Here is a 17,327-nt window from a genome sequence, read left to right as displayed (position 1 = left end):
ATCAGAGGAAGGAATGTAGCGCTGCATTTCTTTGAAAAGTGCACACAATTACAACCACCATACATAATTAAAAAGCTACAATCATTGTTGGGCTTTTCCACTTCTAGCAGAACTTACATTCCAGATTATGTACAACACATAAAAATGCTGCATGATTTAATATGTCCCAACTTTCCATGTAAATATTGAACAATAAAACACATAAGCATTGTGAGAGCATTGCAGCAGGACATGCTTGAAACAAAACATTTACACACACGTGATAACAAAACAAATTTGGTCATCAGAGTAATTGCTGGTGCAACTGGATTTCCCTATGTAACATTCAATGAAGTTGATACCGTACGTATAGCATACAAACCACACCTGTACTCTACAGCTGAGCAATACTTTGCTCCCACTGAAAAGATTCTGACTGCTGTTCAGATGGCTGTCTTAGAAGAAAGACCTCTGCCCCAGGGGAAACACATTAGTGTTACAATCTCCATACCAGCCCTCAAACATCTCCACTAAAATAAACATCTCCACTAAAATAAAGCTTTTGCTTAAATAGTAATAAGAGTAAAAATGCATGTATCGGAGTGAAAGGGCACAAGCTGGAGGCCTAGGCTAAAATAACATGCCTGTGTTACAGCTAAAGTACCCTCACAACAATGCTGTGCCTCTAGTGTTGATGAGTCTATGAAGTACACCTGACAGAAAAATTGGTTTATCGCCCCAACAGACCTGGATTGGCAGAGTAATGAGATTACCTGCAGTTCCAGCAAATGCACTTGTGAGTATTACAGATGGCATGGTACTCGATTACTGTAAGGGATTGGCTGATGTGGTACATTCTGTCTCTCGACAGGTTGAAGCTTATGCCACAAATCCACACCAGGAGCAGTGCCACAACCTTCGTCCAGGTGACTGGGTCTAGTTAAGACCAGTTAAGAAACATGTGAGAAAGTCCTGTCTAAAGACACATTGGTCAGGACCCTATCAAGTAATTCTGGTCATGAACACAACAGTGAAGTGTGCTGTAATTCTGAACTGGATAAACATGTCATATACCCAGAGAACAAGAGATCCCTATGAAGAAATAGTGTTCTATGAGCCAGAACCAAGAGCACTGTTGCACGTTCAACCGCATGTTGTACTAACTCAGAACAGAGCAACCTGTGATCAGAGACAGCAAGAAGAAGCAAGAGGTGAAGAATCTCTGACAGGTGAAGAGGTCCTATTGCCAGACATTTCACAAAGTGGCATCAGAGCTCTCGGCAGTGCAGAAGAACAAAGAAAACAAGTTGAAGAAGTGATTTCTGTATCAGTCACAGGACAAGCAGAAACTCTTGAGAATCCCAGAAAAGGAACAAGCTCTAGATCAGAGAGAAGAACTGATCCACATGGCGCCCGAGGGCCAAAAGCTTACAGTCAAAAGAAATTAATATCAAGTGTGTCAATTGAATCCATACCCCTGATAATCAAAGATAAAACAGAGTCAAGTGGTATAAGTGGCAAAGAAGGACAAAATACACTCAGGAGATTAAGGTGAGCTAGAGTACCTTTTCGAAGATATTTGTTACCTGACAAACTATGTTAGTCATATTCAGAATGTTCCGACTTCTGACTTCCTTGACTGGAGTAAAGACCTGTCGGACCACCTTGAGAAAGTTAAAAAGAGAAAATACTTGATCCAAAGAACTATTAACATGCTATTGTAAGAACTGCAACACAAAGACTGAGAAAGTGTATAAAATGTGTATGAAACAAGACTAATAAAAATATTAAAAAGAAGATAAGAAAAGCACCCAGGTCCGAGGGAGCAGCTGAAAAGTAGCAATCACATTTTAGAAGAACACGGAGTAGAGTTAAGGATTGTGTATAAAAAGATACCATTAGGATCAAGACTAGCGAAAAAGACATTCAAGAAGAAACTAACCTAAAGAAGAAGATCATATTATTGTTCAACCTTAACAAACTGATAAATTTGCTGTTATAAATGATTGTTGGTAGTAGATCTGATTGTAGAAAAAACGTGTACTGCTAATGGAACTAGGTGCAAAATATTCTTAGGGACTTTACTTACACTCATAGTTTTGGTTGGAGTAGCCACAGTTTTAGGTATACACTTCATACCTGACACAGAAAAATCTGTTGTAGATTTCAGAAATGCAACATCTAAGTTAACTATAGATGAAGATGAGTTGAAGGCATCATTTGTAGATTACATAATGAAGATTACTCAATTGATGTTTATTCTAGACTAATGCACAAAAAACTAATGTTATTTATGTTCATGATTGCTATGTTTATGCATACATGCTATGTTCAGAAGATCAACAAGTTTCACATCATCATATTTCACTTTCTAATGCTATCTCACATTGTATATTCCTTAATTTAGTATATAGACGAAGACATTTTAAATACCAGTACTGTAATTTTTACATGGTCCTTTCAAAGGTTCCTTTAATAAAAAAATGATGAATTTACACCCACAAGCTAGAGAGATGGAGATTGGTGGCATTATTCTTATCTATTTTTTCCTGTTAACACTTTTAAGGCACGTGAGAGAAACCTAACATGCTTAATAAACTCACAAGAAAAAGCTTATTTTTGATGTTAGAAGAGAGAAATTAACAATTTGTAAAAAACATGTATAAGAGAGATGTGCAAAAGAATATATAGAGGAAAGAAGAAGATGGTTTTAGATAGAAGAAAAATGTCTGTCATAAAAGGTATAAAGTGAAGGTGTGAGTGTTGAAGAGCAGAATCAGTGAGAGAAAGATACCAGTGGTAAATAGTAATGGTGATCACATGTTTGACTTGTTTGGGGAAACATGGCAAATAGCACAAAAGGATGATCCTACAATACCTCAACTGTATTTTATTTGTGGATATAATGCATGCTAGATTGCCAGCTTACTGGGAGTTTATTTGTTATTTAGGTTTGTTTTTTCCAAAGACACACCTTATGTAGAGCTTAGATGCATTAACACTGACATTGCACACAAAGGATATGCATGCAGTGTGAATAAGGAAACACAATTAGTTGGAGACCTATTTGGAGCAATTATACTTGCTCTGGGAGTGGTGTTCAATTATGACAATTTTTTTAAGCTTGCAACATTAATTGATAGATTGGCAATCAGCACTCCTTGTGCTTTACCAGTAGAACATACTGAGCTTGTAGCAATTAGATCGATGCTTTTGCAAAATAGCTATGCCTTAGACATCCTACTTGCAGAGAAAGGTGGAGTTTGCAAGATGCTGAAAATTGAAAATAGTTGTACTGACCAGAGTAGAAAGATAATAGATTGTGCTAAAAAAACCTCTGCTCTAAAGCTTGATCTTGAACTTTTAGAAACTACAGGTATAGTTCAAAGCTTTACAAAAGGGTTTTCCTCATTAGCAAATGGGTTTAAGGCATAAGGTGGAAGAATCCTTAAAACTATCCTAGTTCCTGTATTATTAATTTAATAGCTTGTTTCCTTTCTCTATTAGCAATATACAAGGCAATAGAAATTATATTAATAAGGATGAGAGTGACAGACATGAATAAGAGAATGAAGAAACATTTAGAATAGAGTGAATAAAAAGATAAGAGATTGAAACAAAATTGAAAATCAAAATAGGTAAAATGAGATGCTGAAGAAGAAGATGAAAGTGAACTCTGACAATAGATTTGTGAAGGTAATTTTTTGCCAGTTCCAGCAGATGGAGGTTGCTGCTACAGACTTCAATAAAAATAAAAACCATTTAGTTAATAACCCTCATGAGTGAAATGTAAGCCTAACTATGGGCCAGATGTACGAAAACACAATTTTGCATTTCTTAAATAGCGACTTCATAAAAATTGCTATTTAAGAAATGCAAAATGCAATATACAAAGATACTGATTTCCTAATAGTGGTTTCTACAAAGTAGGTATCGCTATTAGGAAATTGGTATTAAGAAATCTCATTGCCTTTTAGTCAATGGGTCGGTTTTCCATTTCATAAATAGTGATTTCTTATTAAGAAATCGCATATTAAGAAATCGCTATTTAAGAAATGCAAAACCAGGGATGGCAATGGGAAAAAGGCACCTGGTTACCACTGACTTCAAGTTGGTGGTACCTGTATCTCCAAAATGCTCAAATCACATTTTGGAAATGCATGGCACATCAGAATAGGAAATGCAAACAGGAAATCCATATTTGCATTTCCTATTCTGGGAATCGCAAATTGTGATTTCTACAAGGTAGAAATTGCAATTTGTGATTCCTTAAGGGCCTTTGTTCATAAGAAAAGGCCGTTTTGCATTTCATAGTAGCCCGAAATACCGATTCGGACCGTTAAGAAATGCAAAAGGGCTTTGTACATCCCAGCCTAAATGCTTTATTTTAAAAATGCTTTTTTCTTACTAAACTTTGCACGGCCCGCATTTACAAACGTTAACAAATTCCAAACTGCTTTAGCTCAGCATAAATGTTTCTATTGTGACTTTTGCATGGCCTTTTCATGATGCAAACTTCCTAATCTGACAAAGAAAGTTATATTATTCTATTCATTATTAATGGCTTGACCTGCATTGTAATGTCCAAACTTGTTAAACTAACCTTAAACTTGTTTTTTTAAGTATAGGTTTCTAGTGTGAAGATATGAATGACAGAAGATGATTTAATGCAATCTTGTTTAAAACTCACATGAGAGTTCTTTCTTTCAGAGACCAAAGCAGCAGAGAAAATTGCTTCATGTTTCATTATGTTTAAAACTTCTACAAAATGTATCATGTATTTAGAACTCTCTTTGTTTGAACTTGCCGTTTCGATGAAAACTGTTCCTGTCTCACGATGTTCTTGTGTTCTGATTGATTGATCTAATACTTTATCCGAAGAAAATGTTAACATTTATATATTATTATAATTCTTATAAAATTGCCTCAGGGAAAGAACAGTGAGTTTTCGCTCAAGAGATCTCACTCAGAAGAACACTTGCTCTCAGACATGCTCGCGCTCTTAATAAAGAGGCTGATATATTACTCTTTATGACTTTGATAGCTTTACTTGCTAGACTGTCTGTCATACGCTTGTTCGTTTTTGCTATTTTATAATACATTATTTAATAGTCTCTGACTCAGACAATATTCTTTTGCTGAGCCTTGAATGGTTTTCTACAAGAAACTCTTCAGGAGTTACTCGACTTCAATGTACTTTCTTGATTTAGAATTATAGAATAGCGTTTCGATTTATGAGACAAGCTTTATGCTATGTTCTGTGGTTTTTGCATGATTGCTTAATAAAGAAAACAAACTATGAACTAATGATTAAAGTCTTATACATTTTACTACAACTCTCATTATTGATTCCTGAGAATTTAATACATTTATATTGTTGTTTTGACTTGCAGTTCCTTATTTCCCCCACTCATCTCAAAGGCCCCATCTGTCAGGAATCCCCAGGGTGCCTCCTGTGTTATCTATCAGCATCCCCAGGGATTAGGGTTAAATCAAATCTCTGTTCTTGGTTAACCCTTCATGTTTCTGAGTAAACACAGGTGGTCATTACAACCCTGGCGGTCGGTGTTAAAGTGGCGGTAAAACCACCAACAGGCCGGCGGAAAAAGATTTGGAATCACGACTGTGGTGGAAACCACCAACATAGACAGCCACTTTAACACTCCGACCGCCAAGGAGGTACAAACAAACACTGCAGCAGTAACCGCCAACAGACAGGCGGAGGACAATGTACCGCCCACAGAATTACAACAGTCCAATCCGCCAGCTTTTCCGGGGCGGATTCACCGCAAACAAAAACACAGCGGAAACAGGACTTGGAAGGGAAAACGCTCACCTCTACACACCCAACGAGGAACCAGGACGCCATGGAACCGGAACTTCAGATTCTCCCTGCCTTTGTCTTCCTGCTCCTCTACCAGGACACTCACACGCAACACCCCGACCCTCATCCACTACAACACACACACTAATACATCATGATACATTACAGTTACACCCCACAACCCCCCTGGAAGAATGCAAAGACAAAAGGAAATGAGTCAAATGATTATAATATATTCAAAGACATGAATCAAAAATATATACATATATAAATATATTCACACTATTAACAAATATATACACCAAGAACACAAGTCCAAGGGATTCCACCATCATAGTCCGTGGACCACTGGGCCCAAAATGCATGGGCGAGGCCCACACAAGATACCCGAACAAGACGGAAAGAACACTGCTGGGGCATCAGATAGAAATGAAACAGGCACCTCAGGGGGAAGAGAAGAGGGGGCACCTCAGCCGGATGAGTGCACAACGCCAGATCCACGAGGTGGCTCCATGCCCATTGATGTCTCATGGGGAGTGCAAAGCCACAGTCTCTCAAGTCTCTACAGTGGGTGGGTTGCCCACTGCTTTATCCTGGGGAGTACAAAGCCACAGTCTCTCAAGTCTCTACAGTGGGTGGGTTGCCCACTGCTGCATCCTGGGGAGTGCAAAGCCACGGTCTCCCAAGCCTCTACAGTGGGTGGTTTGCCCACTGCTGCATCCTGGGGAGTGCAAAGCCACAGTCTCTCAAGTCACTACAGTGGGTGGGTTGCCCACTGCTTTATCCTGGGGAGTGCAAAGATAACAGTCTCCACTGGTTCTGGAGGGGGCTTTGTGCCCAGAGTGCTTCATCCTGCCAAGGACTGAGGTAGTGGATGTCATTCTCCACTGGTTCTGGAGGGGGCTTTGTGCCCAGAGTGCTTCATCCTGCCGAGGACAGAGGTAGTGGATGTATCTCTCCACTGGTTCTGGAGGGGGCTTTGTGCCCAGAGTGCTTCATCCTGCCAAGGACAGAGGTAGTGGATGTCATTCTCCACTGCTGCTGGTGGCAGCGGTGTTGTGTTCAGCGGTGCTGGTGGCGGCGGTGTCCTGTTCAGCGGTGCTGGTGGCCGCGGTGTCCTTGGCAGCAGTGCTGGTGGCGGAGGTGTGCTTGGCAGCGGTGCTGGTGGCGGCGGTGTCCTTGGCAGCGGTGCTTGTGGCGGTCTTGTCCGCCGTGCAGGTTTTCCCAGACTTGCCAGTTTTAATGTGCCCCTTCCCCACCTTGGATGGTGGTGCAGCTGGATCCACACTCCCACCTGTACCCCTGGGAGCGGCTTTGTTTGAAGATTTTTTTCCTCTCTCCCGCCGGGCACTGGCCACCTTTTGGTGTTTTTGAGGTGGGCGACTGTCCGTGCTCTGGCTCCTTGGCACACTGGCTGCCCTGCTGCTTGGCACACTCCAGAGGCCGGTCACTACGGGCACCACTGCTCCTGCTGATGTTGTGGCTGAGGCACTGGGTTGGGACCTGGAGAGGCAGGCCCTAGGAGACTAAAGGGGTGGGGGAGGTGAGGGGAAGAGGTCAAGGTTGGACAGGAAAAGTTTTTGGGACACACTGGGACGGGTAGATGGAGAGGGTTTGGGAGTGGAGGAAGAGGTAGTGGTTGTAGGAGGTGAACGTTTGTTGACTTTGGGTGAAGGTGCATGGGCTGGAGGCTGTCGTGCGGTGGATGGCTGTTGGGTGGGTGTGTGGCTGCGTTTGTGTACCTTGGGAGGTGGGCTCACCGACACACTGGGAGAGGACATAGGGGATGTGTGAATGGTAGGGGGATGGTGACTGCACGTGAGCGGGTGTGGTGGTGGGTGTGCTGGTGATGGAGGTAGTGGCTGACGATGTGTGTTGAGGTGTGTGCATGCTGGTCTGAGGGTGTGCTTGGGATAGGCTGAGGTAAAGGGGTTTGGGTCTGGGTGGAGGAAGTTGGAGGGGGAGGCTAGAGACAGGGACAATGGCTGCCATCAGTGCAGAGGCCGGAGTCTGAAAAGCTCGCGGATGGGCTGCCTGACCAGAATGAATGCCCTCCAGGTATGCGTTGGTTTGTTGCAACTGCCTCTCTACACCCTGGATGGCATTCAAAATGGTACACAGCCCAACAGTGAGGGACCAGAGGAGGTCAATGGCCTCCTCACTGTGGGCAGCAGGGGTGACAGGGGCAGGGGCTGAGGTGCCTGGGGCGAAGGAAATGCCCACCCTCCTGGGTGAGCGGCTGAGGGGCTGCTGGGAGGGTGGTGCTGGTAGGGGGGGTGGCGGCTGTACCTGTAGATGCGGGGGGCACAGATGGGCCCGCCACCGCAAGGGAGCTCCCATCAGAGGAGGAGTCTGTATCGCTGGTCTCAGCTCCTGTCCCAGCCGTGGAGCTCCCCTCGCCCTCCGTCCCACTGGTGGCTTCTGACTCCGTGGTCACGCCCTCCAGGGCCATGTGGGATGCAGCTCCCTCCTGCTCCGGTGCCACTGCTCCTCTGCCTGATGATGCTAATGCACACAAGCACAGGGAGACCACAAAAAGGGGGGGGAAACAGAAGAAAGACATGTTGAGTGCATGCAATACCGCTACCATTGGCGGACACTACCGACACAGAAGCCCCCTGCATTACGCTGTGCACTTTGAGTTCCCTAATCAATCCCAGGGACATGGTTTACAAGGCTATGCCTGATTGCTGCACACATGGATGTCACAGGAGCCTGACTAGGTGTAGTTGGCTCTGTACACAGGTGAGATGGGGTGCCACAGGACCTGCCTTAAGAAGGGACCCTGCCTACTAAACTCGCCCTGGCCTAGGGGAACCCACAGCCCACCTCCCCCACCCAGACACCTCCACTGCATGCTGAATCAGCTCAATGAGAGTGTACTCACCCCCTTGTGGCTGCTGTGATGCCCTCAAGTGCCCATCCAACTCTGGGTACACCACCGCCAGGATCCGGAACATCAGGGGGGTCATGGTACGACGGGCACCCCTCCCACGTTGCGAGGCCATCCCCAGCTGGGCCTCTGCCGTCTTCTTGCTCCAGTGGCGAATGTCCTCCCATCTTTTCTGGCAGTGGGTGTTCTGTCTGTGGTAGACCCCCAGGGTTCTGACTTCCTTGGCGATGGCACGCCAAATATCCTTCTTCTGGTGGGCGCTGACCTACACCAATAGTACAGGGGAAAAGGAGAAGATATAAGCGCCCGCACCATCACAGTCATTGGCCCGAATCCCTACCCTTGCCATGTCGCACATGCACTCACCGTCGTTTCAAGCACGCCTCATTCTCCCCCCCCATTTTTCATCCACACCACTCCAAACAGCCATTGTCCATACAGCATGCTCAGAGTGTACTCACCTGTTTGTCTGGAGGACCGTAGAGTACTGTGTACTGGGGGAGGACCCCATGCACTAGTTTCTCTAACTCCTCCATGCTGAAGGCAGGGGCCCTTTCCCCAGACACACGAGCCATTGCCTCTTCCAGACTGCGGTCACATTAGCATTTGCAGTGCAGGTCCTCTCCTGTCGAACATCAGGTATCAAGTGATTGAACAGAGAGAAAATGGCGGTCACGTCCGTGGCGGTGCGTACTGTCACCGCCGGCGTACATCGTCATTGGCTCCTGGGACCCATAGTGTCTAATGTTAACCAATGCAGGTTTGCGCCGCGGTCTTTGACCGCCTACCGCGATGGTGTACAACGCCAGCGCAATTACCGAATATCCCCTTGTCCCACCTTACAGGACAGGCAGCCCCATTTCAGGGGGCCACATTGCATTAATTTTAAATGCATCACACATATATAGGCCTTGATTAAACACTAAGATAGCCATATGGTGATTTAGAAAAAATTTCATATAAAGTTGTGTTTATGTACCTCAGTGTTGGTTGACTCTCTGCTCGCTGTTCTCCTCCATAGAGCACGTCCGCTGGGGCAGGTGAGGAGATGGCGGCATCCTCCGGTGTACAGACCACTGGTGGACCTGTCGACAATGGAGGAGCGACATGTGATCATCACCTACAGACTTGATCGTGCCACAATCCAGGAACTGTGTGCCCAGTTGGAGCCAGACCTGATGTCAGCTATCCGCCATCCCACAGGGATCCCCCTTCTAGTGCAGGTGCTCTCAGTACTCCATTTCCTGGCAAGTGGGTCTTTTCAAACAACAGTGGCCATAGCATCAGGGATGTCCCAGCCTATGTTTTCCAACGTGTTGGCCAGAGTGTTATCTGCCCTGCTGAAACACATGCGGAGCTACATCGTTTTCCCTCAGGTGGAGGATTTGCCTACAATGAAAGGTGACTTCTATGCCCTGGGACATATCCCCAAAATCATAGGTGCCATTTATGGGACACATGTGACCTTGGTCCCCCCCACGCAGGAGTGTACAGGTGTACAGAAACCGGAAGAGTTACCATTCTATGAATGTGCAGATGGTGTGTTTGGCAGACCAGTACATTTCCCATGTGAATGCCAATTTTCCTGGCTCAGTGCATGACGCTAACATTCTGAGGACTAGCAGCATCCCTTATGTGATGGGGCAACTCCAGAGGCACCGTGTGTGGCTGTTAGGAGAGGACATGGACCCAATACAGTGTGACTAGGTGTCTGGGGCTGGGGATGTCCCTAAGAGTTAGTGTGTGTCTAACAGTTGTCCCTCGATATTTGCAGGTGACTCTGGTTACCCCAACCTGTCATGGTTACTGACCCCAGTGAGGAATCCCAGGACAAGGGCAGAGGAACGCTACAATGAGGCATATGGTCGAACTAGGAGGATTATAGAGAGGACCTTCGGCCTCCTGAAAGCCAGGTTCAGGTGCCTTCATATGACAGGTGGTTCCCTATTCTACTCACCAAAGAAGGTGTGCCAGATCATCGTGGCCTGCTGTATGCTTCACAACTTGGCTTTGCAACAACAGGTGCCCTTCCTGCAGGAGGATGGTCCAGATGGAGGTGCTGTGGCAGCTGTGGAGCCTGTGGACAGTGAAGGCGAGGAAGCAGAAGAAGAGGACATAGACAACAGGAACACGGTGATCCAACAATACTTCCAGTGAGACACAGGTAAGAAGACAACACTGCCTGCTACATCTATTTGATCCTTCTACCTCTCATCTGTCTGTTATTTTCACACAGTGTATGGACCCTGAGTTGTCACTTTCCCTTTCGATTTCACAGATGTGGGTCCCATTGTGTGGCATCTGCTTTGTTTCCTCATGGACTAGAGCTGTGTGACATAGGTATGTTGGCAATAAAATGGATATAGCATTTTTCCACAGTTATTGCAAATACACATTTTCGAAAGCACAGACTGACTCCAGATAGTTTTGTGATTTAAGGGTGTTTATTTAAGTGCTAAATAGTGGAGGGGGTTGTAAAATGGTCAGGGGTGATGGTGGAGGAATGTCCATGGCAGAGTCCAGTCTATTAGTCTCACAGGTGCATTTTCCAAAGGGGCATAGGAAGTGGAGCTGGGGCAGTTTAAGGATGGACAGGGTGACAAAGTGGGACAGAAAGATGACAATCAGGGTGGTCTCATTTCTTGGCGGGGTCTTGGCATTGTTCTCTGTCTTTGTCCTGGATCTCAGGGACTGCTTGCGGGGTGGTTCTCCATCTGCAGGGGGTGGGGTGCTGGTGTGGTGGTCCTGTGGCGTTGCCTCCTGTCCACTAGCGCCGGCGGAGGTGGTGGGCAGTTCATCATCCAGGCTAGGTTCAGGGGCCCCTTGTTGTGCCACAGTGTCCCTCCTGGTGTTGACGAGTTCCTTCAGCACCCCTACAATGGTGCCCAGGGTGGAATTGATGGATTTGAGTTCCTCCCTGAACCCCAAATACTGTTCCTCCTGAAGCCGCTGGGTCTCCTGAAACTTGGCCAGTACCGTTGCCATCGTCTCCTGGGAATGGTGGTAGGCTCCCATGATGTTGGAGAGGGCCTCGTGGAGAGTTGGTTTGCCTGGGCCTGTCCTCCCCCTGCCGCACAGCAGCCCTCCCAGTTCCCGTGTTTCCCTGGGCCTCTGTCCCCTGAACCGTGTGCCCACTGCCACTGCCCCCAGGTCCCTGGTGTTGTTGGGGTGGTGGGTTTGCCTGGGTTCCCTGTAGTGGTGGACACACTGCTGATTGACGTGTCCTGGGGACAGAGGTATGGGCCCTCTGGTTGGGTGCTGTGCTGGTGTTTCCAGAGGGGGGAGGCTCTGTGGTGGCCTGTGCCATTGTGAGGGGAACCGACTGTCCCGAGGTCCCAGATGGGCCGGGCTGGTCATCTAGATCTAGTTGGACAGAGCTGCTGTCATCACTGTGGGCCTCTTCTGTGGGTGGAGTGGACATGTCTGGACCCTCCTGTTCGGTGACGTTGGGTAGGGGTCCTGCAGAGGTGTAAAGGCATAATTATTGCATCAGTGTGTGCCGTGGTGTGCAATGGGTGGGTGACCCTGTACCCCAGTGCTTGCATTCCTGTGTAGGACCTTGTGTGATAATGGTTTAGGGGGGTGTATGGGTATGTGCAGTGACCATGCTTTGGTGATGGGTGTCCATGCTTTGGTGTTACATGCAGGGCTTGGGTTTGGGATGTGTGGTTTGTGATATTGGGACATACGTGAGGAGTTGGAGTGATGGGGTGAGGGCGAGGGTGGGGTATGTGATAGCATGCAGGTGGGTGGGGGATAAAGTAATGAAAGATTTGACTTACCAGAGTCCATTCCTCCAGCTACTCCTGCGAGGCCTTCAGGATGCAGTATAGCCAAGACCTGCTCCTCCCATGTTGTTAGTTCTGGGGGAGGAGGTCGGGGTCCACCAACAGTCCTCTGTACCGGGATGTGGTGTCTTGAGACCACGGATCGCACCTTCCCCCGTAGGTCGTTCCACCTCTTCCTGATGTCATCCCTAGTTCTTGGGTGCTGTCCCACTGCGTTGACCCTGTCCACAATTCTGCGCCATAGCTCCATCTTCCTAGCTATGGTGGTGTGCTGCATCTGTGATCCGAATAGCTGTGGCTCTACCCGGATGATTTCCTCCACCATGAGCCTGAGCTCCTCCTCAGAGAACTTGGGGTGTCTTTGCGGCCATGAGGTGGTGTGGGTGATGTGTGTGGTGATGTGTGGGGTGATATTTAGAGGTGTGTTGTGTGAGGTGCATGGATGTTGTGTGAGTGATGGTGTAGGGTGCCTGTGGATGCTACTGTTCTTTCAGGTGGTGTCTCTCTCTGGCCTTCTGTCGCAATTGTGGTCGTAAGGGTTTGTCGGTGATGTGGGTGTGTGTTTTATATTGTATTGGGTGTTGGGGAGTGGTGTGTGTATGTGTATCAGGTGTGTTTATTTGGAATTGTCCAATGTGGTAGTGTTTTGTAAAAGTGTGTGTATTTTGAGCGCGGCGGTCTGTACCGCCAATGGAATACCGCGGTTGAAAGACCGCCGTGTGGATTCGTGGGTCGTGATAGTGTGGGCGTATTCCTGTTGGCGTGACGGTGGAGGTTTTGTTATCGCCAGTTTATCACTGACCTTTGGTGTGGCGGACTTGCGTGAGTGTCTGGATTTTGATGGATTCCGAGCTGTGGGTCATAATGACCGTGGCGGAATTCCGCGGCCGCAGCGGTGTGTGTCTTCTGCACGGCGGTCAGCGGCTTTTACCGCCACTGTTGTAATGACCCCCATAATGTGCTGTGTTACACAATTGGTTTTATCAATGCTCGTTTTACCAATGCTTGTTTGCTAATTTAAGCAGGTGTAGACATGTACTTCTAATTGGGTGTGGTCACTCATCCACATGTGGAAACTCAACTTCTATCCTGATTGGCTATAAATAACAGAGTGAAGCATGCCTCCCTCCTTGGCTTTGTTTTGCTTCCTGATCTCAGCATCTGATTTGGCAGTCTAGCCCCTGCTGTCATCCTCATATTCAGGACTTTTGAGGCAATTATTTTCTTCGTTCCTGTACCAGCTAACACCAGGCATTCCTCCAGCACTCCGAAAAAGACTGCAGCAGGGTGACTAGTATTCTCCAAGGAGTTTGTTCTTTGAGCGCTGCGCTTTCCTAGAACAGCTGGTGTATTTCAGACCTCATATTTTGGCAGAGTGCTTATCTTGAAGAGACAAATGCATTTCTGAACATTATACATTATTATTGTAGTTACTTGCCTAAATGTGCTTCAGGAAATCTGACAAAAATTGACAGTGCAATTTTAAAAGAAGCATTTATGTGACTTTTCTTTCTCTAATAGCATAACTCTTGGATTTAAATTGTTTTATTCATGCATGTGTTTCAGGTTTGAGGAATTTGCTTTTGAAGAGTTTTTCACACACACAGTTAAACCAAACCAAACTGTGCCACCCTAACTGTTTAAAACCAGAGTGGACATTAGTATTTCTTGGATTGTTTTTGTTCCTTTTAGTTTAACCCTATGCATGCAGGAAAGTTATATGTGATATAATTAATGCCCTTGTTTGTCTTTCTTGTGCATGATAAGTGCAACCACAGTTCTAATTGTAGTGTGCAACAGTGAATCTCTGTGAAGCCAGGCCTAGTGTCGCAGTACTTATTGTAGTCAGTTTGGGTTTTTGGTAATGCAGTGTTAGTAATTGTGCCAACAGTTATTACTATCCAAGAAAAGTGCCTGAGCATCCCGGTGTTCTTCTACAGCTCCCGTGCCCATGTCAGAAAGAGAGATTCACTTTCAAGGAAGTTGAGTGCACTGACTTTACTATCACTCTGTCAACAATGACCTGCCCTCCAAAGATACAGGGTGCCTGGCTGGACCTGCAAGACATGGCAGTGTTTTGTCTCTTTCTCTTCCACTCCCCCTTTCTTTTTGGGACACCTGCTGGGGTTTCTGTGTCCACCAGGAAGTGCCAAGAGGTGTTCCAGGAGGTCGGGCATACCATCACCCCTGCTGACATCCTGCTTTCCAGGTGAGTGGCCCCATCTCAACACCATCGACCCTGGCTTGACAGGTCACTCTGAAACTTCCCAGGCAGGAGATGAAGTGGATGAATCTTTCTCTTTTGGAACGTATTGTGAAGATCTCTCAAACAGGTCAAATTTAGAAGTACACCAAAAAAAAAAAAAAATCTACTGAAACGTGGTCCTTAGCACTCCAGAACCTTACCATTCCTTGAACCTTTAATGCCCTTACCAAAACCTGAACCCTTAAAGATTTGTACCCTTATCAAATCCTGGACCTTAGAAACCACTCATTAATCTCTACCTTTACCTATCACTGAACCTTAAATGCTTTTTAAAACTTTTACTACCCAGTACACTTACCCATCCCATATATCTAGAAACCCCTTACTTCCCTGCACCCTTACCCAACTCTGAACCCTAAAGAACCCTTAGTAAACCTTACTGTCCCACACCGTTACCCTTCCCTGAACCCTAACAAATGTGTACAATCCGTAACTTTACCTATACCTGAACCAAAAAATACCCAATCATCCTGTACCTCTACCCATGCCTGAATCCTAATAACCCTTTGAACTCCTCCACCCCGTAACCTCACTCATCCCTAAATTCTGAAAACCCCATACTACTCATACACTTAGTCATCCCTAAACCCTAACAACCCTTTATAACCCATCCTCTTTAACTATTCTTGAAACCTAAAAAACCCTTAAAGCCCCTACCACCCCATACCCTTACTATCTCATGTAAACCTCTACTACCCTGTACCATTAGCCAACCCAAAAACTCACTAACCAATACCCTAACCCAACTGTGAACACTAAAAACCCCTATAACCTTTACTACCCTGTACTCATACCCTTCCCTGAACCCTAAAATACCCTTTCCAGCACATACACTTACCCATCACTGAACCGTTAAAATTACTTACTCTCTTTTAAATTCCCCCATTTCCCTTAAAATATATTAAGTTAAAAGACCTACCTGCACTGTAAGATCCAGCGTTATAAAGTTCTGAAAAAGGCCATTTCTTGTACTATGTGCATTATCATGTCCGGTGTTATAAGGTCTATTGTTGTTTGCTTTCGATTCAAGTATTACTTAAAGGTGGTGAAAGAGGGGCATACCATTTCTTCATGTGCAGCAAAAATGTCTGTAGAAAAAGTGTGCCACAAGTGACTGTAGCAATGTGAGAATCCATTTCAATGTTCCGATACAAAGCGCTAAATAAGCCCTTTTTAGTGGACAAGGCTCTCATGTATGGAGATTAGGTTACAGAGGGTCTGCACTTCCTTGCCAATGAATTATTAACCTATATTTTACGTTTGAATGAGTTCGGAACGTCTACCCCAAATCACCCTCCCAAGGTAAGTTGTGGACTGCTTAACTTCACTTCCCTGAAGATCAAGTGCTAAAGGGGTAGGCTTGGTGCTCAGTTTTGGGCTTCATAGAAGGTAAAGCCAAATGTCACCTGTGGAAACAAGGCTCTGATTGTTACAGTCTGAGATCAGGAACCCATTTTGCCTCAGTGTCCTGAAAAGTTCCCACGTTTGGCTTATTACAACATGCTCAGGCCACAGAAGCAGGTTAGCAGGGATACTTGTCTATTTACCCTTCATTCACTGGTGGAGGTCAACCAATTTTCTAACGCTGAAACCAGCAGAAATAGAGCTTCCTATTACCAAAATTGGTGCCCCATACTGCATTTCTCCCAGGAATGTTGCGTTCTACAGATAATTTATAACAACAACAAAACACTACTAGCAGAGGGCGCCAGAAACAGAGGGTTGGCGCAACATGTGCATCTCGCCACAAGTGACACTGCACGTAAAACAAACTACCCTCCGAAATAGCCTAGAACCCGAAATGACCAGTGCTGGGTGTAATGTGGGGGCCCTAGGCCCTCATGCTCGTAAATGAGGTGACGCAGACACGGTGGTAGGGTAGTACTGAACTGGCCTCAGGCACGTGCGCCCGGCCCCTTTTATTGGCAGGGTCACCTGACTGGTGACGCCTGTGTTGGGTGGGTGTAGGTTACACAAGTAAGACCAGCCCTCAGCAGAGTGGCTGGCAGAAAGAATGAGTCCAGCTGGACTCTACATCCCTCCCAAACTTTATTGAGGAACCAAACAAAAGTCCAACCTGTAAAAGAAACAATACCAAAACACCACAATCAGTCTCTCGGCCTCGAAAAGGGAGACTGCAGAATTGCAGTGGACATGGCGCAGCTGGGAGCACCCGGACACCTCCGCAAGAGTCCATAATTTAACCAGGTACAGCTGGGCACGAACACTGTGTGGATGAAGTCCAGATACTTCAGTTGCTTGTCCACGACCTCACAGTTCGCTGGATATTGTTGATCGGGTCCTGCCTGGGCTCATGTGGTCAAAGTCTATTTACAGTTTCTGATGCGGGTGCATCTGGAGCAGTGGGGAGTCCACTGTACACAGTTCTGGACGGCATTCTGACTCTGGAGATTGTCCATTTCCTAAGACTGCAGATGACGTGACGGCCTGGGGCGCCTGGGAGTCCAGCGGCAGGGAAGCGGCAGTCTTCCCTCTCGTGCCAGACCTCCATCAAGCAGGAGTCTCCTCGAGGCCCTTTCGCGGGCTTCCACAGGACTGTGTGGACTGTGCTTGCCT

At 46.2% G+C, this 17,327-nt stretch overlaps 1 long non-coding RNA gene across 2 annotated transcripts in view; it reads left to right on the top strand.

Moving 5' to 3' along the window:
• LOC138249170 (uncharacterized) overlaps positions 1–17,327 on the top strand; it is a 192,510-nt gene that overhangs the window by 77,377 nt on the left and 97,806 nt on the right. Inside the window, exon 3 of one of the 2 annotated variants that reach the window (XR_011194758.1) lies at positions 851–2,536. The exons of the other annotated variant lie outside the window; for it this stretch is intronic. This is a non-coding gene — a long non-coding RNA (uncharacterized lncRNA). Of the gene's footprint in view, positions 1–850; positions 2,537–17,327 lie in introns of those variants that run through there. 2 annotated transcript variants of the gene reach the window in all.

The sequence above is a fragment of the Pleurodeles waltl genome, chromosome 8 (genome assembly GCF_031143425.1).
Source record: "Pleurodeles waltl isolate 20211129_DDA chromosome 8, aPleWal1.hap1.20221129, whole genome shotgun sequence".
NCBI classification, from domain to species: Eukaryota; Metazoa; Chordata; class Amphibia; order Caudata; family Salamandridae; genus Pleurodeles; species Pleurodeles waltl.
The sequence above is the reverse complement of the archived record's forward strand: the minus strand, read 5'-3'. Positions and strand labels throughout refer to the sequence as shown.